At 46.1% G+C, this 23697-nt stretch overlaps 1 protein-coding gene across 1 annotated transcript in view; it reads left to right on the top strand.

Annotated features, from left to right (window-relative positions):
• Positions 1-11814: 11814 nt before the first annotated feature.
• LOC311100934 (calcium uptake protein 1, mitochondrial-like) overlaps positions 11815-23697 on the top strand; it is a gene marked incomplete at its 3' end in the record, with an annotated part of 47928 nt that continues 36045 nt past the window's right edge. The window contains exon 1 of the mRNA XM_084141912.1: positions 11815-11927. The remainder of the gene's footprint in view (positions 11928-23697) is intronic.

The raw sequence follows: 23697 nt of genomic DNA, 5'->3' as shown, positions 1-23697 counted from the left end.
AGATATTGTAGAGGAGAGATAGAGGAGAGAGGGGAAAGATAGAGGAGAGATATTGTAGAGGAGAGATAGAGGAGAGAGAGGAGAGATTGTAGAGATAATGTAGAGGAGAGATAGAGGAGAGATATTGTAGAGGAGAGATAGAGGAGAGATATTGTAGAGGAGAGATAGAGGAGAGATATTGTAGAGGAGAGATAGAGGAGATATATTGTAGAGGAGAGATATTGTAGAGGAGAGACAGAGGAGAGGAGAAATAGAGAGATATTGTCGATATTGTAGAGGAGAGATAGAGGAGAGAGAGAGAGGAGAGATATTGTAGAGGAGAGAGAGTAGAGATATTGTAGAGGAGAGATAGAGGAGAGATATTGTAGAGGAGAGATAGTGATATTGTAGAGGAGAGATAGAGGAGAGATATTGTAGAGGAGAGATAGAGGAGAGATATTGTAGAGGAGAGATATTGTAGAGGAGAGATAGAGGAGAGATATTGTAGAGGAGAGATAGAGGAGAGATATTGTAGAGGAGAGATAGAGGAACAGATACAGTGGGGGAAAAAGTATTTAGTCAGCCACCAATTGTGCAAGTTCTCCCACTTAAAAAGATGAGAGAGGCCTGTAATTTTCATCATAGGTACACGTCAACTATGACAGACAAATTGAGAAAGAAATCCAGAAAATCACAAACGAGCAAGATTTCTGGCTCTCACAGACCTGTAACAACTTCTTTAAGAGGCTCCTCTGTCCTCCACTCGTTACCTGTATTAATGGCACCTGTTTGAACTTGTTATCAGTATAAAAGACACCTGTCCACAACCTCAAACAGTCACACTCCAAACTCCACTATGGCCAAGACCAAAGAGCTGTCAAAGGACACCAGAAACAAAATTGTAGACCTGCACCAGGCTGGGAAGACTGAATCTGCAATAGGTAAGCAGCTTGGTTTGAAGAAATCAACTGTGGGAGCAATTATTAGGAAATGGAAGACATACAAGACCACTGATAATCTCCCTCGATCTGGGGCTCCACGCAAGATCTCATCCCGTGGGGTCAAAATGATCACAAGAACGGTGAGCAAAAATCCCAGAACCACACGGGGGGGACCTAGTGAATGACCTGCAGAGAGCTGGGACCAAAGTAACAAAGCCTACCATCAGTAACACACTACGCCGCCAGGGACTCAAATCCTGCAGTGCCAGACGTGTCCCCCTGCTTAAGCCAGTACATGTCCAGGCCCGTCTGAAGTTTGCTAGAATGCATTTGGGTGATCCAGAAGAGGATTGGGAGAATGTCATATGGTCAGATGAAACCAAAATAGAACTTTTTGGTAAAAACTCAACTCGTTGTGTTTGGAGGACAAAGAATGCTGAGTTGTATCCAAAGAACACCATACCTACTGTGAAGCATGGGGGTGGAAACATCATGCTTTGGGGCTGTTTTTCTGCAAAGGGACCAGGACGACTGATCCGTGTAAAGGAAAGAATGAATGGGGCCATGTATCGTGAGATTTTGAGTGAAAACCTCCTTCCATCAGCAAGGGCATTGAAGATGAAACGTGGCTGGGTCTTTCAGCATGACAATGATCCCAAACACACCGCCCGGGCAACGAAGGAGTGGCTTCGTAAGAAGCATTTCAAGGTCCTGGAGTGGCCTAGCCAGTCTCCAGAGCTCAACCCCATAGAAAATCTTTGGGAGGGAGTTGAAAGTCTGTGTTGCCCAGCGACAGCCCCAAAACATCACTGCTCTAGAGGAGATCTGCATGGAGGAATGGGCCAAAATACCAGCAACAGTGTGTGAAAACCTTGTGAAGACTTACAGAAAACGTTTGACCTGTGTCATTGCCAACAAAGGGTATATAACAAAGTATTGAGAAACTTTTGTTACTGACCAAATACTTATTTTCCACCATAATTTGCAAATAAATTCATAAAAAAATCCTACAATGTGATTTTCTGGATTTTTTTCTCATTTTGTCTGTCATAGTTGACGTGTACCTATGATGAAAATTACAGGCCTCTCTCATCTTTTTAAGTGGGAGAACTTGCACAATTGGTGGCTGACTAAATACTTTTTTTCCCCACTGTATCTCTGGGAAGACTTGACATACCAAACATGAAGACTTGACATACCAAACATGAAGACTTTTTCGTATAATAAAAAAAAGATTTTGAACCTGAAGTACTTCTTCCCGCTTTTGCTTTTTTTTGCAGTGGTATAATTTTGGTATCAAGTATTGTTTTGGTATCTAGTATCGTTTTGGTATCAAGTATCGTTTTTTCTAATTCGCAGAAAATAACACATGGCACTTTGAAAACTGCAATGAATAGCCTACATTATTTTAACAGTATTTTCTTTGCTGTTACAGTAAATCTATGTAAGAACACAAGGGCATGCTAATTTAGAAGATGGATACATTTTACATTTTAGTCATTTAGCAGACGCTCTTATCCAGAGCAACTTACAGTTAGTGAGTGCATACATTATTTTATGTTTTATTTTTTTTCATACTGGCCCCCCGTGGGAATCGAACCCACAACCCTGGCGTTACAAACGCCATGCTCTACCAACTGAGCTACATCCCTGTCGGCCATTCCCTCCCCTACCCTGGGCCAATTGTGCGCCGCCCCATGGGTCTCCCGGTCACGGCCGGCTACGACAGAGCCTGGATTCGAACCAGGATCTCTGCGATGCAGAGCCTTAGACCACTGCGCCACTCATTATTAGCCTGGTTCTGTATGGAATGCAGGTACATTATGAGACACAGGTCATCATCAATTGTAAATAAATAATAATAATAACACATTTTTATTGGTGCAACCAAATCATGTTCTGGTGCCACCAAATGAAAAAGTTAGTGTAAAACCCTGAGGGCTCCAGCTATGCTAACTCACTGGTAGGGCTGTGACGGGCATGGCATTTTGGATGACGGCCAGCCAAATGACCAAGGTCTCCGTAATAACCGCTCAAATAGATGTATTAATTTTTTTAATCAAAATATATGCATTTTTTTAATGCATTTTTCCTCTCCTCCGCTTGCCTGCACCTTTTACTGTGTGATGCTGCACCTTGCCTGCACCTTTCACTGTGTGATGCTGCACCTTGCCTGCACCTTTCACTGTGTGATGCTGCACCTTGCCTGCACCTTTCACTGTGTGATGCTGCACCTTGCCTGCACCTTTCACTGTGTGATGCTGCACCTTGCCTGCACCTTTCACTGTGTGATGCTGCACCTTGTCTGCACCTTTTACTGTGTGATGCTGCACCTTGCCTGCAACTTTTACTGTGTGATGCTGCACCTTGCCTGCACCTTTTACTGTGTGATGCTGCTGCACCTTGCCTGCACCTTTCACTGTGTGATGCTGCTGCACCTTGCCTGCACCTTTTACTGTGTGATGCTGCTGCACCTTGCCTGCACCTTTTACTGTGTGCTGCTGCACCTTGCCTGCACCTTTTACTGTGTGATGCTGCACCTTGCCTGCACCTTTTACTGTGTGATGCTGCTGCACCTTGCCTGCACCTTTTACTGTGTGATGCTGCACCTTGCCTGCACCTTTCACTGTGTGATGCTGCTGCACCTTGCCTGCACCTTTTACTGTGTGATGCTGCACCTTGCCTGCACCTTTTACTGTGTGCTGCTGCACCTTGCCTGCACCTTTTACTGTGTGATGCTGCACCTTGCCTGCACCTTTTACTGTGTGATGCTGCACCTTGCCTGCACCTTTTACTGTGTGATGCTGCTGCACCTTTTACTGTGTGATGCTGCTGCACCTTGCCTGCACCTTTTACTGTGTGATGCTGCACCTTGCCTGCACCTTTTACTGTGTGATGCTGCACCTTGCCTGCACCTTTTACTGTGTGATGCTGCACCTTGCCTGCACCTTTTACTGTGTGATGCTGCACCTTGCCTGCACCTTTTACTGTGTGATGCTGCACCTTGCCTGCACCTTTTACTGTGTGATGCTGCACCTTGCCTGCACCTTTTACTGTGTGATGCTGCTGCACCTTGCCTGCACCTTTTACTGTGTGATGCTGCACCTTGCCTGCACCTTTATCTGTGTGATGCTGCTGCACCTTGCCTGCACCTTTTACTGTGTGATGCTGCACCTTGCCTGCACCTTTCACTGTGTGATGCTGCACCTTGCCTGCACCTTTTACTGTGTGATGCTGCTGCACCTTGCCTGCACCTTTTACTGTGTGATGCTGCTGCACCTTGCCTGCACCTTTTACTGTGTGATGCTGCACCTTGCCTGCACCTTTTACTGTGTGATGCTGCTGCACCTTGCCTGCACCTTTTACTGTGTGATGCTGCACCTTGCCTGCACCTTTCACTGTGTGATGCTGCTGCACCTTGCCTGCACCTTTCACTGTGTGATGCTGCTGCACCTTGCCTGCACCTTTTACTGTGTGATGCTGCACCTTGCCTGCACCTTTCACTGTGTGATGCTGCTGCACCTTGCCTGCACCTTTTACTGTGTGATGCTGCACCTTGCCTGCACCTTTCACTGTGTGATGCTGCTGCACCTTGCCTGCACCTTTCACTGTGTGATGCTGCTGCACCTTGCCTGCACCTTTTACTGTGTGATGCTGCACCTTGCCTGCACCTTTCACTGTGTGATGCTGCTGCACCTTGCCTGCACCTTTTACTGTGTGATGCTGCACCTTGCCTGCACCTTTCACTGTGTGATGCTGCACCTTGCCTGCACCTTTCACTGTGTGATGCTGCACCTTGCCTGCACCTTTCACTGTGTGATGCTGCTGCACCTTGCTTGTTTCAGGAAGGAGCAACGATTAGTGGGATTATTTAAGATACTCTTTGAAGAGGTAGGGCTTCAGATGATTTCAGAAGATGGAATCATGACTTCACTTCCTCATTCCACTGTATTTCTCTGTCTCCTCTCAATCTCTCAATCTCTCAATCTCTCTCTCCGTCCCTCATCTGGTTGTTATTGAGGAGTTTCAGAGTTGAAGGGGTGGACGCACACAGTCACCCACATTACACACACACACACACACACACACACACAGTCACCCACATTACACACACACACACACACACACACACACACACACTGTGGACTGGCTCGGATGTAATTACTGGACCATTGAGAAGTATTGGCAGGACCTCACAAACACAATTACCTTTCTGCCAGTGTGGAAGCAGCCCATTGTGACTGATGTGTGTGTGTGTGTGTGTGTGTGTGTGTGTGTGTGTGTGTGTGTGTGTGGTGCTGCACATGCAGAATGTATTGCTCCAGGGCCCTGAGCTCTTAGCCGAACAGGGAAACACCCGCAGAGGGAGGGAGAGAGGGAGGGAGAGAGGGAGGGAGAGAGGGAAAGAAGGAGGGAGGGGAAACAGGGAAACACCTGCAGAGGGAGGGAGAGAGGGAGGGAGGGAAAGAAGGAGGGATGGGAACAGGGAAACACCTGCAGAGGGAGGGAGAGAGGGAAAGAAGGAGGGATGGGAAACAGGGAAACACCTGCAGAGGGAGGGAGGGAGGGAAAGAAGGAGGGAGGGGAAACAGGGAAACACCTGCAGAGGGAGGGAGGGAGGGAAAGAAGGAGGGAGGGGAAACAGGGAAACACCTGCAGAGGAGGGAGGGAGGGAAAGAAGGAGGGAGGGGAAACAGGGAAACACCTGCAGAGGGAGGGAGGGAGGGAAAGAAGGAGGGAGGGGAAACAGGGAAACACCCGCAGAGGGAGGGAGAGAGGGAGGGAGAGAGGGAGGGAGGGAGGGAAAGAAGGAGGGAGGGGAAACAGGGAAACACCCGCAGAGGGAGGGAGAGAGGGAGGGAGGGAAAGAAGGAGGGATGGGAAACAGGGAAACACCTGCAGAGGAGGGAGGGAGGGAGAGAGGGAAATAAGGAGGGAGGGGAAACAGGGAAACACCTGCAGAGGGAGGGAGAGAGGGAAAGAAGGAGGGATGGGAAACAGGGAAACACCTGCAGAGGAGGGAGGGAGAGAGGGAAAGAAGGAGGGAGGGGAAACAGGGAAACACCTGCAGAGGAGGGAGGGAGGGAGGGAAAGAAGGAGGGATGGGAAACAGGGAAACACCTGCAGAGGGAGGGAGGGAGAGAGGGAAAGAAGGAGGGAGGGGAACAGGAAAACACCCGCAGAGGAGGGAGGGAGGGAGGGAGGGAGGGAGGGAGGGAGGGAGGGAGGGAGGGAGGGAGGGAAACAGGGAAACACCCACAGAGGGAGGGAGGGAGGGAAAGAAGGAGGGATGGGAAACAGGGAAACACCCGCAGAGGAGGGAGGGAGGGAGGGAGAGAGGGAGGGAAAGAAGGAGGGAGGGGTGGGTGGGGGGGGGATATGGAGCTCAGAGCAACACACTGACATAATCAAGTGTCTGTGGGACTCCATGATTCTGCTGCATGTACGTGTGTTGTTCTCTCTCTCCACTGCCTGTAGTTCCCCTCACCCTTATATGGAGGCGCAGGGCTTCAGTGCTCATCCCATGCCAAGACAAGACAAGACAAGGAGTTCTATTCTGCCGCACTGTCATGCCGCTAGCCTATTGCGCGGCACTTTCATGCCGCGCATACACACCGCGTCTCTGCCGTTCACATACACGATACAGTAGCGGAGACCGGACGACGAGCCTTTCGCTCTCATCGATTGACATGGAAAACAAAACCAAGGGGCAGTCTATTACTAAATGTATAGAATGGCGAGCATTGGGTAAACCAGGTCAATGGAGAACGATAAAACGCAAGGTGTATATCAATTTTCGTCGGTGTCAAACCGGGGACGGTGCCACATCCATATTACCGTCCAGCTGTTCGCACTTCATCAACATTGAAGTTGGGACGCTCGATCCCACTGTTGCATTCAAGGTGATCCCGTGCAACAACAAAAAATCGCCCAAGGACTAGATTCAAACCGTTGATACGGTCAATACGTATACATACTGAGTAAATGGCCATACTAAGCTTGGGACATTGTAAATAATGCCCACATTGCCATACACGGCGGGCCAGTGGTCGACAGAGGATACCTAAAAAACTGCATTGCTGTCAAAACCCAACGGCCTGAGGCTACACGACGGTGATTGACTGACTGTACCCCGTTTTAAACAGTTGTAGCAAAATAATTCGACAACTGCCATTACAGCCAAGCTTAACAAAGTTTAGCCAACCAATATCCACGAAGAAAACTATTAACGATACTAGTTAGTGTTACTTCCTTAGCAAGCCCGGTCAACAAGCTACAGTCAAAACAGCCCATCGCTGCTGTCTCATAGCCTCCTTCGCTGCCCTGCCTTGTCCCACACCTCGCCCGCACCAAAGTCTGAGGACTTACCGGTCTTATGTGCTGGTGGTGCGGCTGTGATGAGATAACAAGAGCCGGGAGCCCGCTGGCCATAGCTCCGCTGCTACGGGACAAGAGAAGGACTGATCTACACACTTTCGCAGCCATCTCTGTAGTGAAAAATCCTCGCTTGGAAGGCGAATGCTGCGGGCGGACCAAGCGAGACCGTGGCAGGCGGAGAGGGATGGAGAGGGACGGAGAGGGGCTGTGGGGAGCAGGCCGAGAGTAGGCGGGCGGCGGGGCTGGGCTAACGTTTACACACAGCACAGACCAAGGAAGGCATTTCACAACAGAGGCGGGGTTGTACGCACTCAGCACTGTACAGTAGCCTAGACAGCTAATTATACCTTTAACTATAACTCAGGATTAAAGCCCTGATCGATTTATAAAGTTGCCGTTTCATTTCTGTTATTGCATTCGCTACGAAATAGCCGTAGTGCGAGCAGCGCGAAACGAAAGGAAAAGCCATTGATCATACCACAGACTTTAAAATAATCATTTTCAAAGAAATGCGTAAGAAGAGATCCCATTGGCAGATCAGTCATCTAAGGGCGGATGTAAATACTTTTTATCCAATTAGAGAAAAGGCTATTCCGCGTGCTTCATATTTCCCGGTACAGAACAGTGCAATTATGGACAATTCGACCAATCAGATAATGCGGGACAGTCCATTCTAGTATACAGAATAATAAATAAATGACCAAGGCAGAGAGAGCCGATAGAAAAGAATGTGAGCCCATTGAGTTGAGTTGTCAAACCGCACTTCTGTACAGGGGAGTTTTTGTTAAGTGCCCCAACATTTTTTCACTTCACAATAACAGCACTTACAGTTGACCGGGGCAGCTCTAGCAGGGCAGGAATTTGACGAACTGACTCGTTGGAAAGGTGGAATCCTATGACTGTGCCACGTTGAAAGTCACTGAGGTCTTCAGTACAGTCCGTTCTACTACCAATGTTTGTCTATGGAGATTGCATGGCTATGTGCTCGTATTCAGACCCCTTGATTTTTTCCACATTTTCTTAGGTTACAGCCTTTTTCAAACATTGATTAAATTGTTTTTTTTCCTCATCAATCTACACACAATACTGCATAATGACAAAGCAAAAACATGTTTCTAGACATTTTTGCAACGTAATTTTTTTTTTTACCTGGAAATTTGACATTTACGTAAGTATTCAGACCCTTTACTCAGTACTTTGTTGAAGCATCTTTTGGCAGCAATTACAGCCTTACATCTTCTTGGGTATGACGCTACAAGCTTGGCACACCTGTATTTGGGGAGTTTCTCCCATTCTTCTCTGCAGATCCTCTCAAGCTCTGTCAGATTGGATGGGGAGCGTCGCTGCTCAGCTATTTTCAGGTCTTTCCAGAGATGTTCGATCGGGTTCAAGTCCGGGCTCTGGCTGGGCCACTCAGAGACTTGTCCCGAAGTCACTCCTGTGTTGTCTTGGCTGTGTGATTAGGGTCGTTGTCCTGTTGGAGGGTGAACCTTCGCCCCAGTCTGAGGTACTGAGCACTCTGGAGCAGGTTTTCATCAAGGATCTCTCTGTACTTTGCTTAGTTAATCTTTACCTTGATCCTGACTAGTTTCCCAGTCCCTGCCGCTGAAAAACATCCCCACAGCATGATGCTGCCACGAATATGCTTCAACGTGGGGATGGTAATGGCCAGGTGATGAGCGGTGCCTGGTTTCCTCCAGACGTGACGCTTGGCATTCAGGCCAAAGAGTTCAATCTTGGTTTCATCAGACTAGAGAATCTTGTTTCTCATGGTCTGAGATTCCTTTAGGTGCCTTTTGGCAAACTCCAAGTGGGCTGTCATGTACCTTTTACTGAGGAGTGGTTTCCGTCTGGCCACTCTACCATGAAGGCCTGATTGGTGGAGTGCTGCAGAGATGGTTGTCCTTCTGGAAGGTTCTCCGATCTCCACAGAGGAACTCTGGAGCTCTGTCAGAGTAACCATCGGGTTCTTGGTCACCTCCCTGACCAAGGCCCTTCTCTCCCGATTGCTCAGTTTGGCCGGGCGGCCAGCTCTAGGAAGAGTCTTGGTGGTTCCAAACTTCTTCCATTTAAGAATGATGGAGGCCATTGTGTTCTTGGGGACCTTCAATGATGCGGAAAGTTTTTGGTACCCTTCCCCAGATCTGTGCCTCAACACAATCCTGTCTCGGAGCTCTACAGACAATTCCTTCAACCTCATGGCTTGGTTTTTGCTCTGACATGCACTGTCAACTGTGGGACCTTATATAGACAGGTGTCTATATAAGGTCCTAAGTAAGATCTGGTGCAACCAATTACCTTCAGAAGTCACATAATTAGTTAAATAAAGTCCACCCGTGTGCAATCTAAGTGTCACATGATCTGTCACATGATCTCAGTATATATACACCTGTTCTGAAAGGCCCCAGAGTCTGCAACACCACTAAGCAAGGGGCGCCACCAAGCAAGCGGCACCATGAAGACCAAGGAGCTCTCCAAACAGGTCAGGGACAAAGTTGTGGAGAAGTACAGGTCAGTGTTGGGTTATGAAAAAATATCAGAAACTTTGAACATCTCACGGAGCACCATTAAAATACATTATTAAAAAATGGAAAGAATATGGCACCACAACAAATCTGCCAAGAGAGTATTAGCTCCTGAAGTGATTCCCTAGATTCCCTCTGGGATCCCTAGATTCCCCCTGGATCTAGCCTGCGACTATCTTTCAGAGTGGGCAAACAGTACCTCAATAAGGCAACCATAGAGTAACCACGGTGACCCTTACAGTACACACACATTTGTCACTGCACAACACCACCAACCCTCTGAGTTTGCTGTGCTTGTATCATGACAATGCATAGAATAGTGTCAACACTGCTAAAATAAGGCATACTGAATTAGTCTTCTATAGCAAATGTGATGTTCTCTGGGAGTGAATAGTATTTGTTTACTATCTGGTATTTGATCATTCAGGTCCCATGACCCCTTCCTGCCTATTAAAAGACAGCCTTGCTGCTTTGGTGTAACACCTGTTTTGCCGAGTGATTCATATATGAACTTCATTCCCAACAACTAGGGAACAGTGTGAAATGTCCTGTGTGTGAGTGTGTGAGTGTATGTGTGAGTGTGTGAGTGTGTGTGTCATAGATCTATGAACGTGCGTGTGTGTGTTTGACAACTCTTGAAGCGCTTCTGTTGTTGCCATGGGTTGGGATATATTCTGGCATGTCTCTTCCTAGTCTAATACCTGGGTGTGCATGTCATGTGATCTTGACTCCAGATTGCTGTGTTCCAAACAAATGCCAACTGTGATCATAGATTTAGAACATGGTATATCTTCATGGCTGTGAACTTTTGAATCAAAGTTGTCTCCTCTGACTGGTTTTGAATGTCTTCTAATGATTGTTTGTGTTTGTTGGTCTCTTTTTAAAACAATTACACCTTTAATCTTGGGTGGAACTACCATTAGATTGGAATCCCCTGTGAAATAAATGTGTTAGGACAGGTGTATATTTGTGAAAATAAACTTTGAGTTTTAACAATATTATATCCCTGACATAGACTTAATTACAAACAGAAACACACCTGACTCACACACACACAAACCAAAAGAATGTCACACACCTGACACTTCTTCTTCACAACTAGGGGAGAGAGAGAGAGAGAGAGAGAGAGAGAGAGAGAGAGAGAGAGAGAGAGAGAGAGAGAGAGAGAGAGAGAGAGAGAGAGAGAGAGAGAGAGAGAGAGAGAGAGAGAGAGAGAGAGAGAGAGAGAGAGAGAGAGAGAGAGGGAGAGAGAGAGAGAGAGAGAGAGAGAGAGAGAGAGAGAGAGAGAGAGAGAGAGAGAGAGAGAGAGAGAGAGAGAGAGAGGCTGGTGGTGCTATTACATTTCTGTTTGGGTTTGGAAGTTAACAAGGTCTTCTTGTTACCATAGACCCATATACTGACCCCTCTACGGTACTCACTGTTACCATAGACCCAGATACTGACCCCTCTACAGTACTCACTGTTACCATAGACCCAGATACTGACCCCTCTATAGTACTCACTGTTACCATAGACCCAGATACTGACCCCTCTACAGTACTCACTGTGCAAAGGCAAATGGCACCCTAGTCCCTTGTAGTGTGCTACTTTTGACCAGAACCCATAGAGGTTTGGACAAAAGTAATGCCCTAAGGTACCATTTGGCAGGCCTACTCTCTGTAGCTCCATTCTGCAGACTGGGCACAAGCAAATAGTTCAGCCACATCCTAATTATGACTGCTTTTACAGTAAATCTGACCACATAAAGAGAGACATATTTGCACATAAACATTGAACGTCTACTTTCCTTTACCACACCCAGTGTGGAATGTTTACATGTGAGGTCCTACCAGCAATGGGTGGAGCTTGGTGGATTTCTGTCCCGCCCCCAAACTCCGTAGTGATGCATGGGAGGGGGCGTGGGCTGGGGGGGAGGGGGCGTGGGCTGGGGGGGAGGGGGCGTGGGCTGGGGGAGGGGGCGTGGCCTGGGGCGGGCGGTCGGTCTAGTGCTAAATAAGTTTGGGACTACAAAAAGGGAAACATCTCGAGAAACGTCGTAGCTTGCTAGATATTTGATATTCAAACACACAAACGATTAAAGACCGGTCGTATTCTAGAAACTAAAGTAAGTAGCAAAACAACATTGTTCAGCCAGTATTCATATGATTTAGAGGTGTCTGTGCAGTAGTTGTACAGGCAACCTGCTAGCTAGTGAACGTAGCTTGTTAGCTAACTAATGGATAACTCTCCGACGAGGTTGACAGCAGCTACTCGTTTGTTGTATCAGAATTTTCAAGCAGAAGTTAGTTAGTAGTGGACTATACTACTTTAGACAGCATGCAATAATAAAATAGACCTTATTATTGTCAGAGACCTTGCACAACATTATCGACAATAAGTTTACCAGCGTCATTACATTTAGCGTTACTTAGCCTTGCTAACGTTAGCTAGCTCAGTATCTTGTCACATCTGGAACAGCTGTCTGCTTGCCATCCTTGACAACGACCGTTTCCAAACAGATTGCTTTTTCTCAGTCCAGGGATCTTTTCCACATTGTGAACATACACAGTGTAGCCCTTCATATTATTGTTTCAAGGTTTAGTTATTATTGACGTTTAACCAGAACATGTATTATTGACAATGTTTTTTTAATATTATGTGTAGTGGTCGCTGTAGAAATATATAGAATGGAACTTCATGGGAGTCAGATCCCTGCTGTCTCCTTCCTGATCTTAGTTGTCCTTGGAAAGGTAAAAGACTGTAAGTCAGGCCATAGGCGAGAACAGTCAGACATCCGTAACAGACAAGAAGTAACGAAATAACTTATTATGGCTTTCTTGCAAGATGAGACACTTTGTGTGTGTGTGTGCTCCCACTGAGGTTGAGTTGTCGGTATTTATTTGGTGAAAATCAGAGATCACTGCACCTGTACAAAGCCCATCTGAAATTAGCCCACCCAACTACCTCATCCCTATATTGTTATTTATTTTGCTCTTTTGCACCCCAGTATCTCTATTTGCACATCTCTTGCACATCTAGCATTCCAGTGTTAATACTAATTGTAATTATTTTGCACTATAGCCTATTTATTGCCTTACCTACATAACTTGCTACATTTGCACACACTGTATATATATTTTCTGTTGTATTTTTGACTTTATGTTTTTTTTACCCCATATGTAACTCTGTGTTGTTGTTTTTATCGCACTGCTTTGCTTTATCTTGGCCAGGTCGCAGTTGTAAATGAGAACTTGTTCTCAACTGGCTTACCTGGTTAAATAAAGGTGAAATAAAAAATAGCTTGGAGCCTGGAGGTGATTAGGCCTATATCAGTTTTGTGTCTGGTCTCTGGTGGTGTGGAGGTTAAGGAGGGAGGGATATTTTTTTAGAGAGGAGAAGGATCATTATGGTATTCCCAGAGCCTCTTAGTCTGATAGAGAAGTTCTAGACTTCTGGCAGAATGATCAGAGGGCGTAAGGCCCCCCTGTGCCCCCAGCTGGTAAAAATCAAATTCCCCCACAATACAGCTCTGAGCTTTCCGTCCCGAATGGGGTTTTCACAGATCAAGTGTAAAGCTCACTTTTTTAAAAGATTAGTTTCCACTAAGTAGACTAGACATGTTCCCCAAAGCCCAGGTGTGCTACGCTCAAAGTAAACCGCCTCACACCAAACGGCAAGCCTTCTATAGGAGTTGCGAGGGAGAGGAAAAGTGCTGTGTGTGTGGGAGTCGCTTGTCCGTTGCTGTGTGTGGGAGTCGCTTGTCCGTTGCTGTGTGTGGGAGTCGCTTGTCCCTTGCTGTGTGTGTGGGAGTCGCTTGTCCCTTGCTGTGTGTGTGGGAGTCGCTTGTCCCTTGCTGTGTGTGTGGGAGTCGCTTGTCCCTTGCTGTGTGTGTGGGAGTCGCTTGTCCGTTGCTGTGTGTGGGAGTCGCTTGTCCGTTGCTGTGTGTGGGAGTCGCTTGTCCGTTGCTGTGTGTGGGAGTCGCTTGTCCCTTGCTGTGTGTGGGAGTCGCTTGTCCCTTGCTGTGTGTGGGAGTCGCTTGTCCGTTGCTGTGTGTGTGGGAGTCGCTTGTCCCTTGCTGTGTGTGTGGGAGTCGCTTGTCCCTTGCTGTGTGTGTGGGAGTCGCTTGTCCCTTGCTGTGTGTGTGGGAGTCGCTTGTCCGTTTGGTTTAGGGCTGGGCGATATGTCCTAAAAATCATATCTCCAATTTTTTCAAACATTTGGGGGTTTCACGATATATATCTAAATTGTAAAAAAAAATATACACTACCGTTCAAAAGTTTGGGGTCACTTAGAAATGTCCTTGTTTTCGAAAGAAAAGCATGTTGTAAATGGCTATTGTAGCTGGAAATTGCTGATTTTTAATGGAATATCTACATCGGCGTACAGGGGCCAATTATCAGCAACCATCAGTCCTGTGTTCCAATGGCACGTTGTGTTTGCTAATCCAAGTTTATCATTTTAAAAGGCTAATTGATCATTAGGAAACCCTTTTGCAATTATGTTAGCACAGCTGAAAATTGTTGTGCTGATTAAAGAAGCAATAAAACTGGCCACTTGAGACTAGTTGAGACCCCAAACTTTTGAACGGTAGTGTGTGTGTATATACAGTGGGGAGAACAAGTATTTGATACACTGCCGATTTTGCAGGTTTTCCTACTTACAAAGCATGTAGAGGTCTGTCATTTTTATCATAGGTACACTTCAACTGTGAGAGGCGGAATCTAAAACAAAAATCCAGAAAATTACATTGTATGATTTTTAAGTAATTAATTTGCATTTTATTGCATGACATAAGTATTTGATCACCTACCAACCAGTAAGAATTCCGGCTCTCACAGACCTGTTAGTTTTTCTTTAAGAAGCCCTCCTGTTCTCCACTCATTACCTGTATTAACTGCACCTGTTTGAACTCGTTACCAGTATAAAAGACACCTGTCCACACACTCAATCAAACAGACTCCAACCTCTCCACAATGGCCAAGACCAGAGAGCTGTGTAAGGACATCAGGGATAAAATTGTAGACCTGCACAAGGCTGGGATGGGCTACAGGACAATAGGCAAGCAGCTTGGTGAGAAGGCAACAACTGTTGGCGCAATTATTAGAAAATGGAAGAAGTTCAAGATGACAGTCAATCATCCTCGGTCTGGGGCTCCATGCAAGATTTCACCTCGTGGGAGGAAGGTGAGGGATCAGCCCAGAACTACACGGCAGGACCTGGTCAATGACCTGAAGAGAGCTGGGACCACAGTCTCAAAGAAAACCATTAGTAACACACTACGCCGTCATGGATTAAAATCCTGCAGCGCACGCAAGGTCCCCCTGCTCAAGCCAGCGCATGTCCAGGCCCATCTGAAGTTTGCCAATGACCATCTGGATGATCCAGAGGAGGAATGGGAGAAGGTCATGTGGTCTGATGAGACAAAAATAGAGCTTTTTGGTCTAAACTCCACTCGCCGTGTTTGGAGGAAGAAGAAGGATGAGTACAACCCCAAGAACACCATCCCAACCGTGAAGCATGGAGGTGGAAACATCATTCTTTGGGGATGCTTTTCTGCAAAGGGGACAGGACAACTGCACTGTATTGAGGGGAGGATGGATGGGTCCATGTATCGCGAGATCTTGGCCAACAACCTCCTTCCCTCAGTAAGAGCATTGAAGATGGGTCGTGGCTGCTCTTCCAGCATGACAACGACCCGAAACACACAGCCAGGGCAACTAAGGAGCGGCTCCGTAAGAAGCATCTCAAGGTCCTGGAGTGGCCTAGCCAGTCTCCAGACCTGAACCCAATAGAAAATCTTTGGAGGGAGCTGAAAGTCTGTATTGCCCAGCGACAGCCCCGAAACCTGAAGGATCTGGAGAAGGTCTGTATGGAGGAGTGGGCCAAAATCCCTGCTGCAGTGTGTGCAAACCTGGTCAAGACCTACAGGAAACATATGATCTCTGTAATTGCAAACAAAGGTTTCTGTACCAAATATTAACTTCTGCTTTTCTGATGTATCAAATACTTATGTCATGCAATAAAACGCAAATTAATTACTTAAAAATCATACAATGTGATTTTCTGGATTTTTGTTTTAGATTCCGCCTCTCACAGTTGAAGTGTACCTATGATAAAAATTACAGACCTCTACATGCTTTGTAAGTAGGAAAACCTGCAAAATCGGCAGTGTATCAAATACTTGTTCTCCCCACTGTATATATTAGTTGATGTTTTTTACTGCTAGGTTGATGCCTTCTTTACTGTGAGTGGATGTGGTATCCAGAAAGTTATTATATAGTGTTTGGATTTATTGTTTACTGGTTGCTTTCTGGGTATTCTTCTGTGCTGTTTTGGGACCATCTGTATGAATTTCTGATGTTATACAGCTTACTGGGCTGTGAATATGTGGTTGTTTCAATGTCTGTTTGATCACATCCAAATTACCTTGTTCCTCAAAAGAACAGTTCATGTTAGAGGCTTGATGGTAAATGAGCTGAGAGAGAAAGGGTCAATGTCTGTAATCATATAGTCTACTGTGCTGTGGCCAAGAGGTGAGCAATAGTTGAATCTACCCAAAGAGTCCCCCCCCGTAACCTACCATTGACAAAGTACAGACCCAGGCTTCGACAGAGCTGCAACAGATCCTTTCTGTTTTTTGTTGATGGTGCTGTCACTGTTGTTTCTATGGGGGAGATTAAGACAGTTAGAAACAGTATGGCCTGTAATAAACCTCCTGTGGTCGTTAGATCAGTGTTACGGATACAGGTATCCTGTGTTTTTGTGTGTTTCTCTCCTTCTGCCCTAATCACAGGTGTCCTGTATGTTCCTGATTGGTGGTCGTTGAGGTGTCTGCTGATTGGACCAATCAGTGAACATTCCTGTTAATTGCACCACCTGTTACTCGTTTGTTCAATCACACATCCCATTATATAAAACCAGACTTGTGTTTGTTGCACGAGAGAGAGAGACTTTTTGCCATATGTGAGTATGGACACGGTGGTGTCCTGTGTGTTGTGTACGCACTAAGTTGTTGGTTACCCTGTTGGTAACGTTATTAGAATATATTTCTTTACCTGAGTGTGGATACTGTTGTATCCTGTGTACTTATTTAATCGCTGATTACCCTGTTTAGTAGCTTTGTGTGTTTTTGGGAAAAGGGGAGTTTAAGCTAGTTGCCCTTGGGCGTACATTACCCGTAGGAAGAAATCTGTCTATAAACACCAGTTAGACCTGAGCGGACCACCCACTGTATTTTTGTATGGTAGCAGTAGCCTAGCGGTTCTTTAGGCAGGCTAGATCAGTTTAGGGGGTTTTACACTATTGTTTCATTTCTTGGGTCCTGCTCAGCCCTTTTTCCCAAACCTTTACCGTGTGTTTAGCAATAAACCATTTAAGTTTGACGGTAGTTCATGGTTGTTGTGTCATTTTTGGTTCTCACTGTTCCATGTCACACTTATAATTTGCATAATTTATGTTACGGGTCTCATGTCCATCCACCCTAGACGTTTAGAGCCACGGGGTTCGTAACATAAAGTGGGGGCTCGTCCGGGATATATCCCATGCTACTCGTGCAAATTAGTAAGTGTCTGGGTCAGTGTTGAGCTTGGCAGCTGTCCTACCTGTTTTTTTTGTGTGTTCAGTAGTCGACGGCTCGTGTTGCTAGTAGGATGGCTACTTTTGATTTGGAAGCATTTTTGGAAAACCCTACGTGGGAGATTTTTGAGAATTGTCGTAAAGTGGATCTACAGGCTTTGGCTGACCACTTTTCTGTACCCATACCGAGGGGTTTAGTGAAAGCAGAAGTTAGGGAAGTAGTGCTAGCGATATTGTTAAACGAGCGAGTGCTTGAGTTACCGCCGCCTGAGTCTGCTGCTCCTGTAGGGGATGTGGTTGCTGTTCCTGTAAGCCCATCAGTGTCTGAGGACGAGGCTAAGGCTCCAGCCACATTGCCCCGTTATGACCCACTCTCCCCACTGACTGACAGTGATGCCAGGATCGATGTCCGCTCTACACGGCTCCAAATGGAGGCGGAAGAGCGGGCACAAATCAGGCAAGACAAGCTGGAGATGCGTAAAATGGAGCTAGAGGCAGAACAGGAGACGCGTAAGATAGAACAGGAGACGCGTAAGATGGAACTGGAGACGCGTAGGCTTGATCAAGAACTGGAGACGCGTAGGCTTGATCAAGAACTGGAGACGCGTAGGCTTGATCAAGAACTGGAGATGCGTAAAATGGAACTAGAGGCAGAAACAGCGAGGTTAGTCTCTGCTAATACTATGCCTGCTAGTGAGCCATCCTCACCAGCTGTGTCATCTGCTACGTTTGATATTAGTAGGCAGATCACCTTGGTACCTGTGTTCAGGGAGTCAGAGGTTGATTCCTATTTCAGTGTTTTTGAACGTATAGCGGTAGCATTGAAATGGCCCGACGAGGTATGGTGCCTATTACTTCAGTGTAAGCTAACAGGTAAAGCCCAAGAGGTTCTGGCAGCGCTACCTCTTGAAGACAGTTTGAATTATGAGGTGGTCAAAGCTACTGTTCTTCGTGCCTATGAGCTTGTTCCTGAGGCATATCGACAGAGATTTAGGTCTCATAAAAAGTCTCCTACTCAGACTTATGTGGAGTTTGCTAGAGACAAAGGAAATCTGTTTGACAAATGGCACAGTGCTAGTAAGGTAACTGATTTTAACTCTCTACGGGAGTTAATCTTGTTAGAAGAGTTTAAAAATTGTTTACCGGAACGCATTGTAGTTTATCTGAACGAACAGAAAGTATCCTCACTGTCGGAAGCGTCTGTATTGGCAGACGAGTTTGTGTTGACGCATAAGAGCGTGTTTTCGGCTCGTACGGAGAGCCGGGCTGCGGAGTTGCTAACTTTTAATCCTAGTCGACCAGCAGTACATCCAGCACGCCCAAAAGATGTGCGTCACTGTTTCTATTGTCATAAGGTGGGACATATAGTTAATGATTGCTTTCTGCTAAAACGCAAACCGGGGATGCCTCAGCACGCCAGGCCGCCAACGGGTGTTGGGCTGATTCGTACGGTTGTAAGGCCAGAATCAAGACAGAAGCCTCATAGTGAATGTGGTTTGAAAGTCCCTGTCCCAGATCACAGTTATGAACCGTTCATTTTTGAGGGGTTTGTTTCTATATCAGATGACGAAGCGTCTCAGCGTCCAGTTAGAATCCTCAGAGATACTGGTGCGGCGCAGTCGTTCATACTAGCTGATGTGTTGCCCTTGTCTAATAATACATATTGTGGGTCCAGTGTGTTAGTACAAGGAATTGAAATGGGTTTCGTCCCAGTGCCATTGCACTTTGTGAACGTACACTCTGAGTTAGTCAGTGGATTGTTCAGAGTGGGCGTACGTCCTATGTTGCCAGTAAAAGGTGTGACATTTATAATGGGCAACGATATTGCCGGAGGAAAGGTAATACCCATATTGGAGGTATTGGATAAAAGTGACCAGTCTCTCTCCGAGGAGCTGGCACAGGGTTATCCAGATGTGTTCCCCGCTTGTGCTGTCACACGTGCTCAAGCACGACAAGTGGGTGAAGTGGTAGATTTGTCAGACACGATTCTATTCAGAGAGTGTGACCCAGAGGATAGTTCGGGTGCTACTTCTGGTAAGCTGGTGCAGTCTGACCAACAGCCCAGAGAAAGGAAGAAGGATGTGGAACTTGTTGCTGAGGCAATACAGTTACCAGTTACTCGTGAGCAGCTGATCGCTAACCAAAAGGTTGACATTAGCCTGGCTAAATGTTTTTCTAGTGTTGTCTCAGAGGACGAGCTAAAGAAGAAAAACATGGCCTACTTCATTGATGGTAATCTCCTCATGCGTAAATGGACATCCCATGTTGACGCTGGCGGAGATTGGAATGCTGTTTACCAAATAGTGATTCCTACAGCCTTTCGACAAAATGTTTTATCCCTCGCTCATGATCACCAGGGGTCCGGACATCTGGGAGTCACCAAGACTTATGATCGAGTTTTGCGACATTTCTTTTGGCCTGGCTTAAAACAAGATGTGGCTCAGTTCTGTCGGACTTGCCACACCTGTCAAGTAGTTGGGAAACCGAACCAGGTTATTTCCCCCGCGCCTCTTTGTCCCATACCGGCCATAGGTGAACCATTCGAACATGTGATGGTTGATTGTGTTGGACCATTACCAAAAACAAAATCTGGTAACCAGTTTATGTTGACAATTATGTGTGTGGCCACCAGGTACCCAGAGGCCATTCCTCTGCGAAGGATTACTGCTCCAGTGGTGAGTAAAGCGTTGATCAAATTCTTCTCAACTTTTGGATTACCTAGGGTGATACAAACTGATCAGGGTACGAATTTCCTTTCTAAACTTTTCAAACAAGTGTTAAAATCCTTGTCAGTTACACACCGTGTGTCAAGCGCATATCACCCAGAGTCTCAGGGTGCGCTTGAACGTTGGCATCAGACCCTGAAGTCTATGCTCCGTAAATATTGCTTGGAATCTGAGAAAGATTGGGATGAGGGAGTTCCTCTAGTGTTGTTTGCTGTCCGTGAGACAGTACAGGAATCCCTAGGGTTCAGCCCAGCTGAACTGGTGTTTGGACACACCATGAGAGGACCTATGAAAGTCCTTAAGGATCAGTTTTTGTCACAAGAGTTGTGTGTGAAAGAAAATGTGTTGGACTACGTTAGTCGCTTTCGTGAGCGCCTACATGCTGCCTGTGCTCTAGCAAAGGAAGCGCTGTCTTCCTCACAGAAACGGATGAAACGACACTATGACACACAGGCTGTTTCTCGTTCACTGCAGCCAGGTGACCGAGTTCTTGTGTTGTTGCCTGTGCCAGGAGCGTCATTGTCAGCACGTTTCTCTGGTCCTTATGTCATTGAAAAGAAACTAACTGAAACTGACTATGTGATACAGACTCCTGATAGAAAACGCCAATCTCGTGTGTGCCACGTTAACATGTTGAAGACATACCACAACAGACCCGTCACTCAGGTAGACAGTCCAGAGAAACTGGCCGAGTCGGCTGTCTCTGTTGCTGCTACGGCTGTAGTGGGAGGTAATGTTAATGATGTGGACGGAGATGGTTTGGAGTTGCGCAATACTCAGCAGCAGTGTGCTAGATTGCCCAATTCAGAGATGCTGTTGTCTCTCCCGGCAAGCCTGATTCATTTAACGGACAGACAGTCAGATGATATTGTGAGACTGTTACACAGCTTTCCATGTCTTTTTAATGATGTTCCTACATGTACAAATGTGTTAGAACATGACATTAATGTTGGAAACGCTGCACCTATCAAGCAACATCCTTATCGTGTCAACGTCACTAAGAGAAAGATAATGAGGGGTGAGGTCGGTTATTTGCTGGAGAATAACCTGGCTATGCCAAGTTCAAGTCCTTGGAGTTCTCCGTGCATTCTGGTTCCTAAACCTGATGGGACATCCAGATTATGTACGGACTATCGGAAAGTCAATGCTGTCACAGTGCCCGACTCGTTCCCGTTACCCAGACTGGATGACTGTATTGATACTGTTGGTGCTGCTACTTATGTAACCAAATTAGATCTTCTAAAAGGTTACTGGCAGGTGCCGTTAACCCCACGTGCCTCCGACATCTCTGCCTTTGTGACCCCAGATCACTTCCTACAATATGCTGTCATGGCATTTGGGATGCGGAACGCACCAGCCACTTTCCAACGCCTGGTTAACACAGTATTGGCTGGAGTTCCTAATTGTAGTGCTTACCTTGATGATCTGGTAATTTATTCAACTGAGTGGTCTGATCATGTTAACACTCTAAGGGTAGTGTGTGAACGTCTAGCAACCGCTTCTCTAACCCTGAACTTAGCAAAGTGCGAGTTTGGGAAGGCCACTGTTACTTATCTTGGTAAACAGGTCGGCCATGGTCAGGTGCGCCCTGTAGATGCCAAGGTCTCAGCTATAAACGCATTTCCCGCACCTACCACCAGAAGAGAGCTACGCCGTTTTTTAGGGATGGTTGGCTACTACCGTAGTTTCTGTAAAAATTTCTCTGCGGTAGTTGCTCCATTAACGGATTTGCTCAGTCCGGCGAGAAAATTTGTATGGTCTGAAGATTGTTGTACTGCTTTCAACACTGCTAAAGCACTCTTGTGTAGTACTCCTGTTCTTGCTGCGCCAGATTTTGAGCGGCCGTTTAAACTGGAGGTAGATGCAAGTGCCAGAGGTGCTGGTGCTGTTCTACTGCAGCAAGACCAGAGTGGAGTGGACCATCCTGTCTGTTATTTTTCACGGAAATTTAACAAATGTCAGACAAACTATTCCACCATTGAACAAGAAGCTCTAGCTTTGTTGTTAGCTCTGCAGTACTTTGAAGTTTATGTTGGTTCCAGTGCATTACCAGTGGTAGTGTATACTGACCATAATCCCTTAGTTTTTCTCCACCGGATGTACAACCAGAACCAACGCCTTATGCGTTGGGCACTTGTCGTGCAAAATTATAATTTGGAGATCCGCCACAAAAAGGGGTTAGATAATGTGTTGGCAGATGCTTTGTCTCGTGTGTAATGATCTAGGTTTTTTTTTTTGTTATCCCGGCAGGATGATTATTGAATTTTGGGTGTTGTGATAGTACGTGTGTCGCAAACCATTTTGGTTTGCTCTTTTAAGGGTGGGAGTGTTACGGATACAGGTATCCTGTGTTTTTGTGTGTTTCTCTCCTTCTGCCCTAATCACAGGTGTCCTGTATGTTCCTGATTGGTGGTCGTTGAGGTGTCTGCTGATTGGACCAATCAGTGAACATTCCTGTTAATTGCACCACCTGTTACTCGTTTGTTCAATCACACATCCCATTATATAAAACCAGACTTGTGTTTGTTGCACGAGAGAGAGAGACTTTTTGCCATATGTGAGTATGGACACGGTGGTGTCCTGTGTGTTGTGTACGCACTAAGTTGTTGGTTACCCTGTTGGTAACGTTATTAGAATATATTTCTTTACCTGAGTGTGGATACTGTTGTATCCTGTGTACTTATTTAATCGCTGATTACCCTGTTTAGTAGCTTTGTGTGTTTTTGGGAAAAGGGGAGTTTAAGCTAGTTGCCCTTGGGCGTACATTACCCGTAGGAAGAAATCTGTCTATAAACACCAGTTAGACCTGAGCGGACCACCCACTGTATTTTTGTATGGTAGCAGTAGCCTAGCGGTTCTTTAGGCAGGCTAGATCAGTTTAGGGGGTTTTACACTATTGTTTCATTTCTTGGGTCCTGCTCAGCCCTTTTTCCCAAACCTTTACCGTGTGTTTAGCAATAAACCATTTAAGTTTGACGGTAGTTCATGGTTGTTGTGTCATTTTTGGTTCTCACTGTTCCATGTCACACTTATAATTTGCATAATTTATGTTACGGGTCTCATGTCCATCCACCCTAGACGTTTAGAGCCACGGGGTTCGTAACAATCAGGAAGTGTTCCTGTGCGCGCATTTGTGTCCCCACAGATGAGCACATTTCCCTGGGCCTGGAAATGTCACGTCTCTTCCTCAAGGGTGGGGAATATTTCCTCTGAGTAATATGGGGATTCTGAGGGGGGGATATATATTGCGCAAAGGAAACATATTTTTCTGTCAGTACAAGTTCTTTTTTCAGTTTTAACCAAATGTGATATTTACCAATTTTGAGGGGATCAATTAGGTTTTGTAGTTTGGATTTGTACCAAAGGATCAATCCTCCAGAGTCTCTGCCTCTATTGACAGAGCTGTGTTTCTGTGACGGCACAATTACCTCTCTGTAGCCCGTGGGACCGTGAGTGACGATGTCTGCCTTACACCATGTCTCCTGCAGAATGATGACGTCAACATCTTTAAGATTTTTTTAAAACTCCAGTGCTAAACTCTTCAGTCCAAAGGTTGATGAGTTTAGGCCCTGAATGTTCCACGTGCTAACTGAC

This window comes from Coregonus lavaretus (genome assembly GCF_964263955.1).
Source record: "Coregonus lavaretus genome assembly, chromosome: 25".
NCBI lineage: Eukaryota > Metazoa > Chordata > Actinopteri > Salmoniformes > Salmonidae > Coregonus > Coregonus lavaretus.
Note: the sequence above shows the minus strand (reverse complement) of the source record. Positions and strands in the feature narration are given on the sequence as shown.